Below are 18,788 nucleotides of genomic sequence, written 5' to 3'. Positions count from 1 at the left end.
ACAAATTAATTGCATGTCAGAATGTACGAGATGGGTCTAATAAAGTGTCTGTCACAATCACGACTGTTGTTGCATTGTGGATAATGTAGGCGCCATGTTATGACAAGGAAGAAGAATGTGTTGAATAAAAAAGAAGGATATCTCTGGGTCTGCTTCATTGCCTTCAATATTTATTGTTTTGAATTTTCCAGCATGAATCTGACAATGGTATAAGAGTGCAATGATTATTTGGTGCAGTGTTTTTTTAAGAAGTTCAGTAGTTTCTTTTTCTAGGTGAAAAGCCGAGACTTCCCATGTGTTTCTAGCTTCAGGATGAAAACCATCAGGTCCACATGTAGTTTTCCTGAGGCATGGATTTGATCAGAGCCATGTTCAATACACATGATCGCTGTAAACAGGCATCCAGTTGAACTATTGCTTTTGAGATCAATGACAAAAACACCATTTGATGCTCTTTTTGTTTGTAGGAGAAAATGTTATGTAATGTTAGTTTTTTTGAACTGTTTAAGGCTCTTTCGTTCAAATCAAGGAGAGAGAGGATTGATGTAGATTAAAGGAGAGAGAAGAGAAAGTGTAAGAGGGTGAAGGAAAAAGGACAGGAGGAGGAGAAAGAAGCTCTGCAGCAGCTGGAATTGATTTTTTAGGGAAGCGACGGAGAGAAGCAGGAAACTGCTGCTACATCCCCTCGAGCCTCCTCTGACACACACACACACACACACACACACACACACACACACACACACACACACACACACACACACACACACACACACACACACACACACCTGTGATAACACACCTGCACATACACACTTTGCTGATTCTGCACATGACCCACACACTCTCTCTATCTCACACACACACACACACTCTTCTGCCTCAGTCTTCCTTTTTAACCTTGCACAAACCTAGACTCAAATCAGTTAAGAACATTGTAAATGTTTCTTTGTTGGATTTTTTCTTCCCATCAGAGCAGCTCAATTAGCTCTCTGGTACTCTGTTACACATCAAAAAGTAATTCAGGGATGGAAATCATGAAAAATACCTGTGTGTGTTTGAGTACAATTCATTACAATGATATTGATCTTCTCAGAGGAGAAAGCTCTGAGGCTACTTGTGCCACTGCTTCCTTTGGAGGTCACGACAACGTTTTGATTTATGAGGAATTCATGAGCCTTAGAAAAATAATACCTGGCTGTTTGTTTTGTATGTTTAAGTTGCATTTCTGCAAAAATATCATGTAGCTTCCATGTTTACGCCATTTACGTCACAAACTTCCCTGCACAGCAGTTAGCAGCGAGCCAATCATGAAGCCATGTTGAAGTGTTATGAAGCTGAACCTGAGCAATACTATTATTATTTTTTTTAAACCTAAAAGAATAGAGCAAAAGTGTAAGAAAAAGACGAAACATTGTGTCTATCTGCTCAAACGTAGGATTTAAAGGCCAAGGAACAGATCATTAACAAGTTACCCCAGTTTTTAGGTTTACGTTCACAACTAGCACATCCCCTGTGTAGTACTTCCCCACTGCTGGTCCTGGATGCTGTTACAGATTTGGTTAAATGTTTTTGTTCCGCTCTTTATTAGATTAGTGAAAGTTTACATTTCAGCAATCCTTGCCAGGTTACCTGATGAAGCGTCACATTTTCTAAACACATCATCCTTATCCTGAAAACATAGAGTTTTAAAATATGAACAAACATGTTAGCTAAGCAGCCAAACAGCGTTACATTAGAACAAAATCACTTTCTGATCTTACATTTTTCCTTAATACTTTTAGGACGTTTAGCTCGACAAGGCAAGAATAGTGACGTTTCTTTATTAGGTCTTACATTTTTTCAGCAGGAAGTGCTGAGGATGCTGACTCATAATTATTATAAAAAGCTTTTGTTAGATTATGAAGAACAGTGACAGAGCTGAGTAAAATCAAGGTTTTTATATACTTTTTCAACACACCAGGACTATCTGTGCAAAGTATTCTTTAAAGGAATGCACACATATAATTAAACTCAGGAGAAAAGCAGGAAACATCACCAGATGACTCCCTGGTTGCCTCAATAATTGGTTTAATAACTTTAACAGTAGGAACTCTGCACATTTCCTTCTGCTATGAGGTAGAAGTGTGGATGCTTTCAGTATTTTAAAATAAAAACTAGAGCTGCAATTCATTTGCTGTATTCACCAAATTCACCCTTAACTGGTCTTGGTTTGCTTTAGACTTCCTAAAGGACTAAACTAAATAAATGAACTGTTGCTTGAAATAAATATAACTGAGGTTTTCGTTTATGGATGCTGAGAATGCATGTGAACAGAAAGTAATGAAAAACAGCACGTTAGCTCAACCAGCTTAACCCAGACAAATAAAGGTTAATGAAAAACGAGGCCTTAAACTCTCAGACACACACACACACACACACACACACACACACACACACACACACACACACACACACACACACACACACACACACACACACACACACTCCTGAAAAGGAACGAGTGATTCTTCAAAGTGAATCAACAGTTGCAGAAAGCTCTCAGTAAAATGAATGGGAATATGAATATGGATCAGAGTACTACATTTTCTGCCTCGTCAGCTTTTCTTTCTTTTTTTTAAAGAAGCATTGCAGCAACACAGACCTACTTCCCCCCTGCTTGTTGCACCAGACTATTTCAGAAACATGTGAAACTGCTCTATTTTATCCACACACAGAAAGCTGAATCTTGAGAGACAGGAGAAACAACACATATTTGGTTTTGTCAGGAAAAGTAAGAGAATCATCCCTATAACTGGGTGGATATTTGTATCAGGTCTGTGTAGGTAAAGTTTTTAAACATGCTCCAGTCAAATTCTACAAACAAATTAGAGTTTATTCGGACTTTTGGGCTATTCCAAGATTAGAGCTGAAAACTGAAGGTTATAATGTTGTTGCTCCTAAACTCTGAAACGTCTCAGAGAAGTCAAATAAGTGTGCATCCTCAAAAAAACATCTCAAAACATATCTGGTTTTATTTAGTGGGTTGTTTTTATATATTGTCACCTCGTAACCTAAACATATATCAATATAATTATTATATCAATTATATCAAGAAAGTTAGTTTTGTTCTTTCTTTTGCAGAGCTAAAACCAAAAAATAAATATATTGTTTTTTTCAGTACTGCTTTGAAAATTGAGAGTTCACATCAATTTTACAGCATTTAGTAGATTATGCTGCTTAATGAATTATAACTTAAATCAGGATTTGTGAATCAAGTAACCTCCGGCACACAAGAAGAAGAAACATAAGCAGTAGATTAGGATAAATACAGATAAATAAATATAAGATCAATCAATCTAAATAAGATAAAGATAAAAAGTAGCCTATAATAAAAAATAATCAGGAGAATAATCTAGTGTCTAGTAAAGTCGTATAAACAAATGAATAGAAAACCGTAAAAGCCAGAAGTAAAAAATGACAAAACCCAAACCTGAACTCTCTCTTTAACCAATATCCTGTGTAATGATTTTTCAAACGTCCTCGTCCCTAAGCTAGCTAACAAACTGTTCCCAAGCCAACTGAGAAACTGTAACTCTGGCTTAACAGGCACAAAACAGCTGACACAACGACACACACACACTCACACACCTACACAGCGGTATATTACCAGTCCATCAGGGAATTAAACTGCTTACAGGACACACTGGTAGGAGTCCTTAATGACCCAAGGTGAGTGTGTGTGTGTGTGTGTGTGTGTGTGTGTGTGTGTGTGTGTGTGTGTGTGTGTGTGTGTGTGTGTGTGTGTGTGTGTGTGTCCTTTCTCTCCTTCCCTTTCCTTTTCTTTCCTCCTTTCCTTCTCGTTGCTTCTTTTCTTCCAATTTCTTCTAATTTCCTCTCCTCATCATCGCTGCCATTGTTTTGTTTCTTATTCACAGGCTCTGAGTTCTGGATCAGCTGGAGCAAATATTGGCAAACATAAGAGAAACTTTCTTTTTGGGGCGTTTCTGAGTGTGTACATGTATGTATGTTTGTGAGCAAGAGTGAAAGAAAGAAAGAGACCAACCAGAGAACATATGAACGCAAGTGTGTGTGTGTGTATGTGTGCGTGTGTGTGTGTGTGTGTGTATGCGTAAATCAATAAAGCTATAGCTTTAATAAGCTGCTGTGACACTATTGCAGCTGCCTCTGGAGAACAGATATGAGAAACTGTTGTCTAATTTACCTGAACAGCACAATTCAGAAGTGCTTCATTTTCTCACATCTCATTCTTACAAACACACACAAACACACACACACACACACACACACACACACACACACACACACACACACACACACACACAGACACACAGACAGACAGACAGACAGACACACACACACACACACACACACAAACACACACACGCACATACACACACACACACACACAAACACACACACACACACGCACGCACACACACACATTGTTGTTAAGATAATGAGATAACTGATTCATCCCAATAAATAGGCAACACAAAGTTGATATTTAATATCTTGACATAATTATATATTTAATCTGTGATAAAAAATGAATAAACATATATATAGCTTAAAATCTCATAAAAACAAAACAACCTCAGCACAAGAAGGGAAAAAACTGGAAGAAACCTCCTTAGAAGCATTTTAAAGAGAGCATTGGGCATTATAGGAAGAAAAATGGCAACAGACAAATGTTTCACAGACGTGTAAGATTTAGGGAAACATGCAAACTTGACTCAATCAGAATTTTAAAAGACAGATTTCCTCAGTAAAAACAACCCTGAGCATGTGGCTCACATTTTTATTCTCATCCTCTCTAATTATGAGTTGAATTTGCCAATTACCTCCCTCTGCTGAAAAGTGGAATCGTTTAAAAGTAAATTATAAGTCAAATATGAGGTTATACAATATTACAATGAAAAGAAAAGTGAGCAGAGGAATCAACATTTGTGGTTAGATCATTTGTGAGTTCCTTATAAAGGCGACCAAAAGCAAGTATTAAGTCATGTCCCGGGCTGGTGAGTGAATGGTCCGCCACATTACATCTGCCCCTGACCATGATGTTAAAAGGAGTGTGTGTGTGTGTGTGTGTGTGTGTGTGTGTGTGTGTGTGTGTGTGTGTGTGTGTGTGTGTGTGTGTGTGTGTGTGTGTTCTGGTTGAGTAGATTTGTGTACTCAATTTCATTGTAAATATTGAATTATTGAATCTATCGCACTGTTTTGTATTTAAATGAATGTTTTTGGACAGCTGTTTAGCTGACAGACTCTAATCAAGTGCTTCTTTTCCTGTTGTCGTGCAGAGTTATCTCTCATCTTCATTAATAATTAATAACATGAAAACCATTAGCCTGTAGACAACATCACTGCACTGCCGGTTAAAGTGCATGTCAGAGAGGGAATGGAAGAATAAAAAGAAAACCAAGACACTATGTTTCTTTCAGTCGTTAGCTGACAATCTTTATAATCAGGTATGATTGAATTGAATGCGGAAAGCATTCAACGCAAGCAGCTGTCGATATAGTCAGCTATTAGGCAAAATATATATTATTGTTATACATATTCCTAACGATTTTATCAAAGGTGAAAGTTAAAATTAAATGTATTACCCAAAGTGTAACCAAGATTGAAACGTCCATTAAAAGTTCCTGGTTCAACTTACAGTAAACTAAGTGGCAGCCTCTGGTGCTGAGAAATAAAGCCAGAGTGCCAAAAACGGCAAAACCGCCTCAGCTCCACCACACATTCCTTCCTTAGATAGATACACACACACACACACACACACACACACACACACACACACACACACACACACACACACACACACACACACACACACACACACACACACCACAGGTCCAAATCCAACCAATGGCCCTTTGCTGCTTGTCGTCCTCTCTCTCCACCTTTCATGTCCGTCTTCGGATGTACAATATAATAAAGGGAAAATGCCACAAAACAATGTCAAAATATCTTAAGTTTTTACACTGAGGTGGAAGAGTTGGCGTATCAACAAAAACAAAATGTGACTACGTGTAATAGACTCAGATGAAGTGTTTGACAAGCTGATAATAAGACAGCACAAAAAGGTGACCACCTAGGTAATATTGATAGGGTGTGAGAAAAGAGAATAATGGATGTACGACAAACAGGTGTGCACAAACTGACACCTGTGAGATACAAAATAAAAAAAGTGCCTACACATGCATGAAAGAATATGATTACATGAGAGTATTAAAATAACACACATACACAGACAGACAGACAGACAGACAGACATACATACAGACAGACAGACAGACAGACAGACAGACAGACAGACAGACAGACAGACAGACAGACAGACATACAGACAGACAGACAGACAGCTCCCTGGACAGGAGAGATGAATGAGGCAACAATTGGAAATCACAGCTCAGGGTATCTGATGATCTGTCAACACTCTCCTTTCCTTCTCCTCTCCATCCTCTCCTCCTCTCCTCTCCTCTCCATCTCCTTTGTTTATTGTTGTGTTCATCCTCAGGCTAATCTTAGTCATGGCTGTCAGTCTACGTGTGAAGGTGAATCATCCGAGAGTGGTGGTTATTAACAGTTATTAAAGGAAAACCACTGGTGTTCTGTTCTGGTGTACTCTGCTCTCTCTCTCTCTCTCTCTCTCTCTCTCTCTCTCTCTCTCTCCTCTCTCTCCTCTCTCTCTCTCTCTCTCTCTCTCCTCTCTCTCTCTCTCTCTCTCTCTCTCTCTTATACACACACCCACACACACCACACACACACACACACACACACACACACACACACACACACACACACACACACACACACACACACACACACACACAGTCACCCCAATGTTCCTATTGGTCTCCCCTCTGCTTTTATCTCTCATAGAATATACATGATGCTACCGTTACTGGAGTGGAAGAGAAGAGAAGAGGAAGAGAGAGGAGAGACTTGTAACCTCTTTTATTAAAACATGCCTACCAAGCAGTAGTTACAGCAGCTGTACGACACACTAAAACAACCAAACCCATCCATCTCTCACTTACCAGAGGAAGGAAGAAGAGGAGAGAAGAGGAAAAGAGAAGAAGAGAACAGAAGAGCAATCCTCATTTGATGACTCAGTGTGTGATTAGCTCATTTCCTTGAGCATGTGTGTATGTGTGTGTATTCATAATGCACGTATACAAATGTGCATGTGTTTATATATGTGTATGGATATATTATGCATGCATTTATGTTCCTTTATACTGCATTCATTCATGTACTGTACTTGTAGATGTTGAATTTTGCTACGCATCAACATCTGTTGTTTTAAAAGTTATCATTTTAAAAACAACTTTTATTATTGTTAGCCCACATTTTTATAGTCCAGTTCCACTATAGTTTTATGTATTTATTTTACTGCCTTTATCTTATTGTATTCTATTTGGGCTATTTTACAATATTTTCTTTCCTGTACTATATGTTTTGCTGGTTGGTGCTTCTTATTTCCCCCCTGTTTGTCTGTTGTAAGCTACTTTGTAACATTATTTTGAATATATTATTTATTATCAAAACAACAGATGTTGTGATTTTGAGATATCTCCATAAGTATTTGCATTTTTTTTACTTTGGCCCTCATCATGCCAAGAAAGCACCCTTTAAAAGAAAGATATAGATAGTGGAAATAACAGTGAGGGGAGCATGAACTAAGTCGGATTACATTTCTTACAAGATGGCACTGTGAGTGTAAAAGCATTTATTTTCACAAACTGTAGCAGCGACTTTAAATATTAAAGTCATTGAGTTTTTCAGTTAAACCACTTAAGTGCTGCTGCATCGTGCTGTGTCATGCCTCTCTGCCTCAACAACGACACAAAAACCAGCCTGAATTGTAACATGTTGATCAGTGCGAGTATACAAATAATCCAAAATAAACCTAAATACTCCAACTCACAACATACAACATTAACCAAATCAGGAAACTGCTGCTGAATGTCAAATTATAGCTGGTGTGTACATTGTGTCAAATCAGGAGAATATCAGAAGCACATGGAACATTCATTTAAAATAAAATGTAATGTATATTGTGAAATATGTTTTACATTTTAGGTTTTCTGTAGCGCTTTAGTGTTGATGGTCTTGATCGCTCTGGCTGCACACACACACACACACACACACACACACACACACACACACACACACACACACACACACACACACACACACACACACACTGTGTGCAGAGCACAGGAGACTGTTGCTGTTAAGACATGCACATCTTGCTCTGTTGCACGCACAAGCTGCTGCCGCTGCTGCATGGCAGAAAAAGTGGGTCAGTACTCTCTTTCTCTCTCTCTCTCTCTCTCTCTCTCACACACACACACACACACACACACACACACACACACACACACACACACACACACACACACACACTAGGGACATTGGCAGACTTGCGTTCATATGTTCTCTCTTAATGTCTCTCTCTCTTTTATTCTTTCACTCTCGTTCACGAACACACATGTACACACTCAGAAATGATGGAAAGAAATGGTAGAGATGACAAACAGACGAGGCAAGTGGAGAGGAGAGGTAAGGAAAGGAAAGGAAAGGAAAGGAAAGGAAAGAAGGAAAGGAAGAAAAATAGAAAAATAGAAAAAAGAGGAGAGACGAGAAAGAAAGGAGGAAAGAATAGGAAAGGGGAGGAAAATGGAGAGGGGTAGGAAAGGAAAGGAGAGACGAGACGAGGAAGAGAAGAAATTAAATGGAAAGGAAAGGAGAAACAAATAAAGGACAGAATAGGAGAGAATAAAGGAGAAGAAATGGAGAGGAGAGAAAAGGAGTTAAGACAACAGGAGAGGAGAAAAAATAAACAGAAATAAGAGAAGTGAGGACAAAACAAAAGACAGGAGAATAAGAACATAACAACAAGAGAAAAAAACGATTTCCACAATCTTTTCTGTGTTCAAAGGCAAACACTGATTATTTGCCAAATGAGCCTCTTGATTAACTTACTGTTGTGTAACGAAAAGGGCTGATAGCAGTTTCAGCGCTGTGTGTCCAGTATTTAATTAGATCACAAAGATGCCTGCTAAAGCTTTAGCACCCGAAGAGTGTTTATTGGACCATAAAAACTAGTGTTGCATCATAACAGAAGAACTAAACACACACACACACACACACACACACACACACACACACACACACACACACACACACACACACACACACACACACACACACACACACACACACACACACACACACTTGTATGGTGATCAAAGTGTACAAGTGCTGTATGTCTCTGAAGTCCAGGAGGGGAAAGCATAACAACTAATACACCAACATCCCTCCTAAAAGACATAAATGGGGGATGTATAGACAGGTGTGATGACACCACACACACACAACACATGTAAATAAACACAGGAGACAGGAGATCTGCCAGACATGAACACACTTCAACCTGCCACTTTCAGTTTCACATTACACCATCACTCTCTCACACACACACACACACACACACACACACACACACACACACACACACACACACACACACACACACACACAGAGCAGCATGAAAGTCAGAAGTCCCACGTCATTCCAGAGCCACCTGTCAGAAAACACCAAAACATCTGGTTTCAAATCAATCACAAAATATATGCAAACTGGTGTTTTCACACCTAGCAGGACACACACACTAGCATTCATTTCCACAATAAACATTTCTTGGCAGCATCATTTAGGTCTGAATAATAAAACCCCGCTAAAACCGATAATAATGAAACTCTGATTCCCTATTTAGACGGAAAGAAGGTTTCATTGAAAACAGCACTGATGAAACTCTTTGAAATGCTTTGATGTTTTATAACGCTTGTTTTTAGTCTGTGATATACAACATCTATCTGAATCCAATGAAACTCCTTCAGGCTGCACACAGTAAGTCAAAGACACTATGGTAAAATAAATTATTATAGATTCAGTGTCAGAATTTTCAAAATGCAGGTCATGCATGTTCACTTTAAATAATGGAGGGAGGGCTTTCTGGTCATGCAGGAGAAGGTCCATCAGATACAAACATGCACATATTCTGTGTCGCTGAATGTAAAAGAATATACAATTTTATGTGAAGATCACACCTTTATCTCTACTTGTACAATTGTACTTTTTGAATTGGTTCTGCTCTATTAAAAAAACACTTTTTATAAACCAAGATCAGGAACTTTTTCTTTCTTTTAAATACAAAACTAGAAAAGTGCACTCAGTAGAGGAGAGCCACACACGCAAACAAAGAAGAGTTGACTCCCGGCTCCCTTACAATCAAAATGGTGATGAAGATCACAAAAAAGAAGATTTATTTATCTTGTATTGTGCCTAACTTTAGTGACTGCACACAGTAATCTGCAGATGCTCAAATTACAAAATGAGACTAAACTCTTCAATGGATTTCAGTTTTTGAGCCACAACAAAGGCCACAATATGGCCAGAAATGCCTTTTGCTAATGAAGCAGTTGTTGATTACTTGTAGCTCCAAACACCCGATTAATTGGAGTCAGCAGTCCTTGACTTTATGAAACGGTCAATAAAATGGGTTTTTCAATAATTGTGAATCACCACAACCACGAGAGGTCTTTGAGCATTAAGTCATAAATAATAAAAGATATTAGGCTGATGGGTCCAGTAGTATGCGAGATGAGCTCCAGACAGACAGATACACACACACACGCGACCAAACCCATTATCTCCCAACGGGCTTTTGAACACTTGCGCCACACTCTTACTAGCTCTGCAAAAGTCTTGTCCGAATTAAGAGTTGAGAGAAAAATACATGATCTCTACACATTGACACAGCTTAAGAAGAAATATAACTGCAGTTACTGAAAATGCACAGGCTTTACTGTATATGGCTTCACTCAGTGACATGTTTACTACTTGTTTCCTTGTACACATTATTTTGAGATTTATTCTGTGGGGGTAAGAAGTGTCCCTGGTGAAATATCTCAGTGTAATCCAAACTTTTTATCAAACCTGATGACACTTTCATTCAAATTTAGCCCCAGCAGGCAGTTAAAGAGTTCACCACCACGATACAAGCAGCCTGTTTGAGTCTGAGAGGGATGGCTTGATCAGTCTGTCTGTGACATTTCCACCATTTCTCTTTCCCTTCATGTCTGCAGAGACGACAGAGTTAGTGATGTGACATCCTGTCCTGAGTCTGAGTAGAGAGAGAGAGACTGACATTCCCAATTAAAAACCTCCACTTCTTTATTTCTTTGTCTTCCTTTATTTAAAACATTTTTTTATTTCATATCTCTTCAGTCTCAATTTCTTCACATATTCTTCATGTTTCTTTTTCTTTCTGTTCCCGTCATCACACACTTTCTCAGATTTCCCTCCTACTCTGTCGCTCTACATTTTCTTGTGTAACACCCTGCCTGTCCGTCTCTCTCACCCCCATCACCAGCCCTCTGTCATCTGATCAGTAGAATTAATGGCTTTATTTCCATCGTATCGCCATGGTGATGAATCATGTCGTTAATCATCATATTGCCGGGGTGACGGATCATGTCATTAATCAGGATTTTTTTTTTCCTGTGCTAAAGCAGCATGTTAAAGAAAGCAAACCCACACGTTGGTGATTAGCAATTAACACAAACTCATACACACACACACACACACACACACACACACACACACACACACACACACACACACACACACACACACACACACACACACATACACCGGAGGCACCCCACAGAGTTGGAGCTTAGCCAGGCAGCAGAGTGACTTCATCGCTGTTGGCTTAATCAAACTGTCACTGGTAGATCAGAGTATACACACAAGTCCATGCTACACACACACACACACACACACACACACACACACACACACACACACACACAACACACACACACACACACACACACACACACACACACACACACACACATTTATGCCACAAAGAGAGCATCACCGAAAAGCCCAATCAATGACTGTAGCGACTTCAGGAAACAAAGTTTAAGTCGCTGAGAGGCTGAGAGGTCGGTCCATGTTGGCTTTGTCTGACCTGTTACCAAAAAGGATTTGTTGAGATCAAAAAGTACGTTGAACAAATCTTAATTTAATGAAAAATGATCAACTTATTATAACACGCACCAAATTCTGATCAGAAAAAATCACAGCTATCAAAGGTGAACAGGTGATTATATTAACTACAAGTGCCGCCCATATTCATGTGACCAACACATCGCGATCACATAATAATAAATGATATTATTACAAACACAGACCAATACCTTTGTGAGTAGATCCATGGCTCCTACAATGACTGAGAACTAAACAAAAAGCAGTAGTTAAAAGAGCAATGAATTTCTTACCACTTGGGTCTTTGTAGTCGTTACTCTTACAGGTCATGAGAAAAAGAATTAATCTGAGCATGCAGTGACGCTGCTGGATAGATCTTTACAATTAATTCCATTAAGGCAGCAGCTTCCAGCCTGGTAGTAACTCCACAAGGGGTTGCAAGCTGATTTGAGCAGTAAAGAGATGATTACAAGGGTAGAAGAAACAAAAATTAGTACATTTTTTATACAGCTGTAAAATCACAAATCACACATTTGACTCAAAGGACTTTACAATACAACGACAATTTACAACAAATGACACCTTCTACCCCGAGGAATTCCTTTTCCATAATGGACAGACATGCAGTAGATCTAAAATATAATAATATTTATTTAACAAGACAATCTCATCACAAGGTCAGTAAGTGATATTATCAAAATATACGGGAGATTGCCCAGTTGTCATGGAATTATAGATGTTTGTTTTGTTTCTGAGCATTTAAAGGGCTCAGTCGGCCAAAAGTCGGGATGCAGAATTTATCCTCTAAATAATACAGTAATAGTTGTTCTGGAGCTTTCGAATGTATCACACAACAGATTAATAATAATACTTCATTTATTATTATTATTATTATTATTATTATTATTATTATTATTATTATTATTATTATATTTTAACTTGGTGTAATTTTGAAAGAGACAAATACTCACACTGTGAGTGCTGATGACTCACAGTGTGAAGTATTGTTCTGGAGAGCTACAGTATATCTCACAAGACTCATTTGACTCAGGACAAGTGCCCAGACCACTTTTCTGAATTCACATGTCAGCAGAGTCATTAAGGAGCGTTGTTGCGCTCCTGCTGTGAGAAGGTCGACACACTCCTCTTTAATTGCCCCTGACCTCATCTGGGATGCCCCGTAGTTATAAGACATGCTTCATATTTTCCTCTATAGCCTACCTCTGCTCTGATCGACTTCAATGGGAGAATAGGCCACACAATGAGTCCTTTACAAGGTTTCCTCAAGTGAAATCACAAAAGAGAACTGACCTGAAGATTCAAGGTGATTTTTCCTCTGACAAATATATCCCAATTGACCAGTCTGACAGTCTGTCTCTCACTATTCTCTACATGGGAAAAAAAAGTGCTTTCTCATCTAAATGCTCACTAAAATCAAAACAACAATCTGTCTCTCACACACACGTACACACATTTAACAAACATACACACACGTTCAGAAACACACAGGCTTTCTTTCCCTCAATGATCTCAGATGAATTTCATCTGAGATCATTGCTTCATTAGTGAAGCTCTAGTTGTTCAGATTGATTTAATTATCAAATCATCTATGCAGCCTGTGTGTGTGTGTGTGTGTGTGTGTGTGTGTGTGTGTGTGTGTGTGTGTGTGTGTGTGTGTGTGTATGTGTGTGTGTGAGTGAGAGAGAGAGAGAGATTATGCAGTGATCTTGGCTGACATTGATCAGCCTAGTCTAATTGGGAGCATCTAGCCGTGTAATTGATTCTGCTACACTTCACAACTAGATGAGTTTAGCAACATCAACAACACTGATTCACACTGATGAACAGAACGACACTGAACCAAGCTGAGTCTAGCCAAACCGAACTGAACCGAGCTAACCTGAGTGACATGAATAAACTAAACAACTGTAAACATAATCAGATGATGGTGCTTTTTGTTTTCTTTTTTTACCTCCTCTGCTGCATTTAAACTGATAAGACATGCAGAGTGTTTGGTATATTAGCAGCCAAGTGCCCGACATATCACAGTAAGAAGTACTTGCTTGAGACTTGGACAAAATGACTTGATCTGTTACATGGCTGTTAGCATGTTTCAGCGTATCCAACCTGTTGTAGTAAAATAGAGGATAGTGTATATGTTAAAGTACCTGATAAAAAAGTTATAAAGCTCTAAGATTTCTGTATTAACATTAAATATGGCCTGACAACCTAAGCAAACAACACACTAATGTCCACATCACAGTTTTTCTTTTTTTATAATTGTTTATTGTAGATTATTTAGGGATGCACTGTACTCATTAATTACCCAACTATTAGAATTGGACAGCGTCGACTGACCAGTTTGCAGCCTTGTTTAAAGAGATTGGGATTAGAATGATCGAGTCTGAAGCTTTGTACTGTAGGGGGGTAGGTTGTGTATCTAAGATGACTAAGGTTTTACTCACTCTTTATTTTTTTTCCAATATAGCACAGAGGTAATTCCTGACACAATATCTATTATGTCAGCAAAAATGTAATTGTAATCAGGAAATTGCTAACGATGCTGATCTTTAGGACTAAAAACTGGAATATTTCAAAGAGCCTGTGTTCACGTCTGCTCTGCACGTCTGGACAAAATGCTGGAATTGAATCGAGGGGATGGGCAGGGAGGACTGAAAACTGCCTTTTCAAGAGGCTGCCATCTTTATGCACCTGGTCAATTTGAATGAAAAATTACCTGGGCATGAGCTAAGTACACTGGCAGGTCAGCACAACACCGGGAAAATTGTGTTTATGCGAGTGCCAACTTCAGTGTGTGTTTGTGTGTGTTAATCTGTGAGTGTGTGTGTGTGTGTGTGTCCTGTGGATTAGTCATGCTCTTCTGCCTCTGCAGCAATGCCTTCTTCCTGCCTCAAACACACACACACACACACACACACACACACACACACACACACACACACACACACACACACACACACACACACACACACTCACCTGCATCCATCTGGCCAGTCCCCTCTGATAGCAGAGGTGTGAAACAGAGAAAATCAGTCGATTGAGAGAAACGGAGGAGCAGAGGGATGGAGGCTGAGAAGGAAGTGGGAAGAAAGAGGGGATATTAAAGAGAGATGGAGAAGAGGATAAATGGATGGGGAGGTGGAAGTAAGGGTGAGAACGACAGCAAAGGTGGGGGAAAGAAAGTGTGGGAGAGTGATATTAAACACCAGGGAGCTAACTGAGCAAATTCACCTGCCCACCCTTTCTTTTCGGTTACTATCTCTCTCCCTTTTTCCCCCATTCCCCCCCCCCACCCCCCACTTTCCTTTTCTCTTTCTCCCTCTCTCATCTGTTTCTTCTCTCGCCTCCTACTCTCCTAATTAGTTCAAAATCCTCTTACATCTCATCTTCTTCCTCTTCCTCACCGTCTCTCCCCACTCTCAACAAAAAAATCAGGTTGACCTTAATGAACAGATGAAGAGAGGAGGGGAGCGATTGCATCGAGGGAGCCCAGGAAAGGCTGGATCAGCGCTTTCTGGATCAGCGTTTGTTTACTCAGGACTCCCAAATGTGAAGCTGTCAGTGTCTTTTTGCCATTTTCTTTTCTTCACTGACAAAACTATTAGGCATTAGGATCATTTGGATGTTTTTAATCTTTCTGTGCTCTATCAAGATGAAGAGTGGGAGGGGAGTTGTTACTGTATGTGGTATTTTCTCAGTGTTTGAAAGCGTACAGCGACAGAAAGATGAGAGAAGGAGGCGAGGAGATGACACGCAGCAAAGATCACAAAGACTCGAATCCGCAACATATAAATCATGTGAATTAAATAGAACAAACAGCGTCATGTGCCATTGAGACACCTAAATATAAAACATATTACGGCAGAAAAACCTGCGTGTTAGCATTAAATTAAAAGGACATATGCACACACCTGTGCCCTAAATTAGAAGTCCCAGAGAAGATTTTAAAATGTGCAACTCAGTGTGATTATATTAATTGTATATTTATTTTATATTACAGTATCTATTTTCTGAAGTACAAATCAACTAGAACCTTTTTAATCTGCTCGAGAACAACGAAACAATGAGCTGAAAGATGCTAAAAGGCTCCGTAGAGTTAAGGGAAGCTGCAGAGTTGGGTGATGGTTATCTGGGGGTTCACAAGCAATACCTTTCATATACAGGCAATCATCTGATCCAACTGTAATTATTGAAAGTATTGATTAGTGCAGCTTTAAGGTGCTCTCAGAAAATGGTGAAAGTGTCACTCCCCAAACTGTCCTTTTCCCCAAATTGAACAACTTATGACGTCACAACACTTCAGGGAACAAGTTCATACGCCTCACAGCAAATGTATGACCAATAAGTGAAGCCATTAATAGCAGCTTTGCCATAAAGAATTGTTTATAATCTAAAACATCCTAACCTAAAACTCTCAGTCTTGTACACATTCCCTCCTCAACATGGCTCCCAGGGTGTTATGTATGTTAAATTACCTTTAAACTCTAATGAGAAATTCATATTGTGGTTGGTTAGTTAAACATTGACAGAGAGAACATTTTACCAGACGCTGTTTGAAGATCTGGCAATTAAGCTTTAAATATGACATACAGCATAGTTACAGTGACTTAAATAGTCAGTAAACATTTTTCAGATAAATAGTTCATTAAAAAAATTTCCTCATCATGTTAACAGAAAACATAATTGGTAGTATATAAATGTAATTTCTAAAAGACCACTCTGTGTGACATATTTAGTTATTTCTAGGGATATGATGCATCAGGAACTTGGGCGACTTGAGGAGTTTATCTCGTGGGGATTTAAAAGCTGAGAAACAAACATTTTTAAAGGCCGCAAATGAGCATTCAGAGGTTACACTTCAGTACTGTTTCATGAGATGTTTACTACATTTTGTCTACCCCCCTGCAGATACAAGTATTTGAATTTGTGGGATTTTTTAAACTCTTGCTCACTCTCTCCTCTGAGTCATTCTGTGGAGTGACTACACCTCCTTCCTCTGTCAGTCTGCAGAATGACCTCGCTGAAGCCTGGCCAGTGAGATAAGCTCACACCTTTCTCTCCTGTCCAGCTCTCCTCCTCCTCCTCCTCCTCCTCCCCTCGTTCTTCCTTCATTCTCTTTCCCTCGGAGTAAGATTCTCTCTCTCTCTCTCTCTCTCTCTCCTCAGCATTGTGTGTTTAATTTGTCACTCTCTATTCCCATCTCTTATATTTTACCTTTCCAGCTCCTTCATTCTCTATTTGTCTTTTTCCGAGCCTCTCTAAAAAAGTTAACATATAGCGGATCACCAAAGCGAAACACACCGCCAGGAGCTGTTTGTCTTGCCAGGTGTGTGTGTGTGTGTGTGTGTGTGTGTGTGTGTGTGTTTGTGTGTCTGTCAGAGGGGGGGATTTGTGCTGACTGGTAAGGGTAAAAGATTCATGACCCAACAAAGCTTGTCAGGGCCACACACATACACAAACACACACACTCACATGCATGCACACACACACAAACACACACACACACACACACACACACACACACACACACACACACACACACACACACACACACTCAATTTTAAGACCAGGTGAGTCGGCAGATTTTGCTCTTGGGGAGAGACAAATGGAGAGAGAGGTTTTAAGAAAATGTAAGACTTGTGAGAAAAAGAGGGAGACAGAAAAGAAAGACCTGGGTAAAGAGAGAAAAGGTAAAGAGAAGAGACACAGGGAAAAAAGACAGCTCATGAAGCAGAAAGGTCTTTCAACCGTTTAATACATGAGGGATTTCTTGGCAGTGATGACACATCAGAGGAAATATATGGAGAAGAAGAAGGATGGAAGCACAGCAGCAGAAAAAGACTGACTGATGTGTGCTTTCAACTGGTCAAATTTTGGAAATCCCAGGTTAATTTAACAACAGAGTCAGTCAAGGTCAGGACTGGCACGTAGCAAAGGACTTTCAACAAACAACAGGCAGCAACACATGTAGCTTTTCTTCTTTTTCCTCCAAGCACACCCTCTGAAATGTACCTCATCTGAAGTCGTTGACCATTTCACTTTTAATAAGCAACCCCACAGTTGGCTTGTGTGCAATGTTTGTCCATTTCTTCCTCTTTGATTTTTAGAGGCGGAAAACTATTTGCACGTTGTATGACTTTTCTTCATGAATGCAATGCAGAAATGAATGAAACAAAAAAGGAAAAAATAAGGAACCTGGAAGAACATAGCAGTGTGAAGATTAAGCAAATTGATGAAAGTTTGAACGAATATAATATTATTTAGTGTGTGCTTTCATCCATTATCTTTATGCAAATATACTAGAAATGATACAAGGGACGCTGATGTGTTGCATTTGTTTTTTTGTTGTTATTTTGAATGAGTTAATACAAGTCTTCTAAACCGCACATCACCTGTGCTTTCATCACCAACTATGGTGATAGAAATGCACGTTGTAGTTACATACACCATCTACGGTAGAAGAAGCAAGGTGTACTGTGGAAATCTGTCAGCCTTTATTTTGTCTACTCAGTTTCAATTTGCCAATTGTTCCACTTCAGCCCTGCGTAAAAGCTTTTTTAGGCAATAATTTGCCATTTTATGCAAATGTTTTGGGTTTGCACTCAGATTATTTTACACGTAAATGTGAAAATAAACAAGTGGATGGATTGTGTTGGTAGAACATTTGTATATACTTCTACACCAGTGGCATGTTGTGGTGT

The sequence above is a fragment of the Cottoperca gobio genome, chromosome 11 (assembly GCF_900634415.1).
Source record: "Cottoperca gobio chromosome 11, fCotGob3.1, whole genome shotgun sequence".
Lineage (NCBI taxonomy): Eukaryota > Metazoa > Chordata > Actinopteri > Perciformes > Bovichtidae > Cottoperca > Cottoperca gobio.
The sequence above is the reverse complement of the archived record's forward strand: the minus strand, read 5'-3'. Positions refer to the sequence as shown.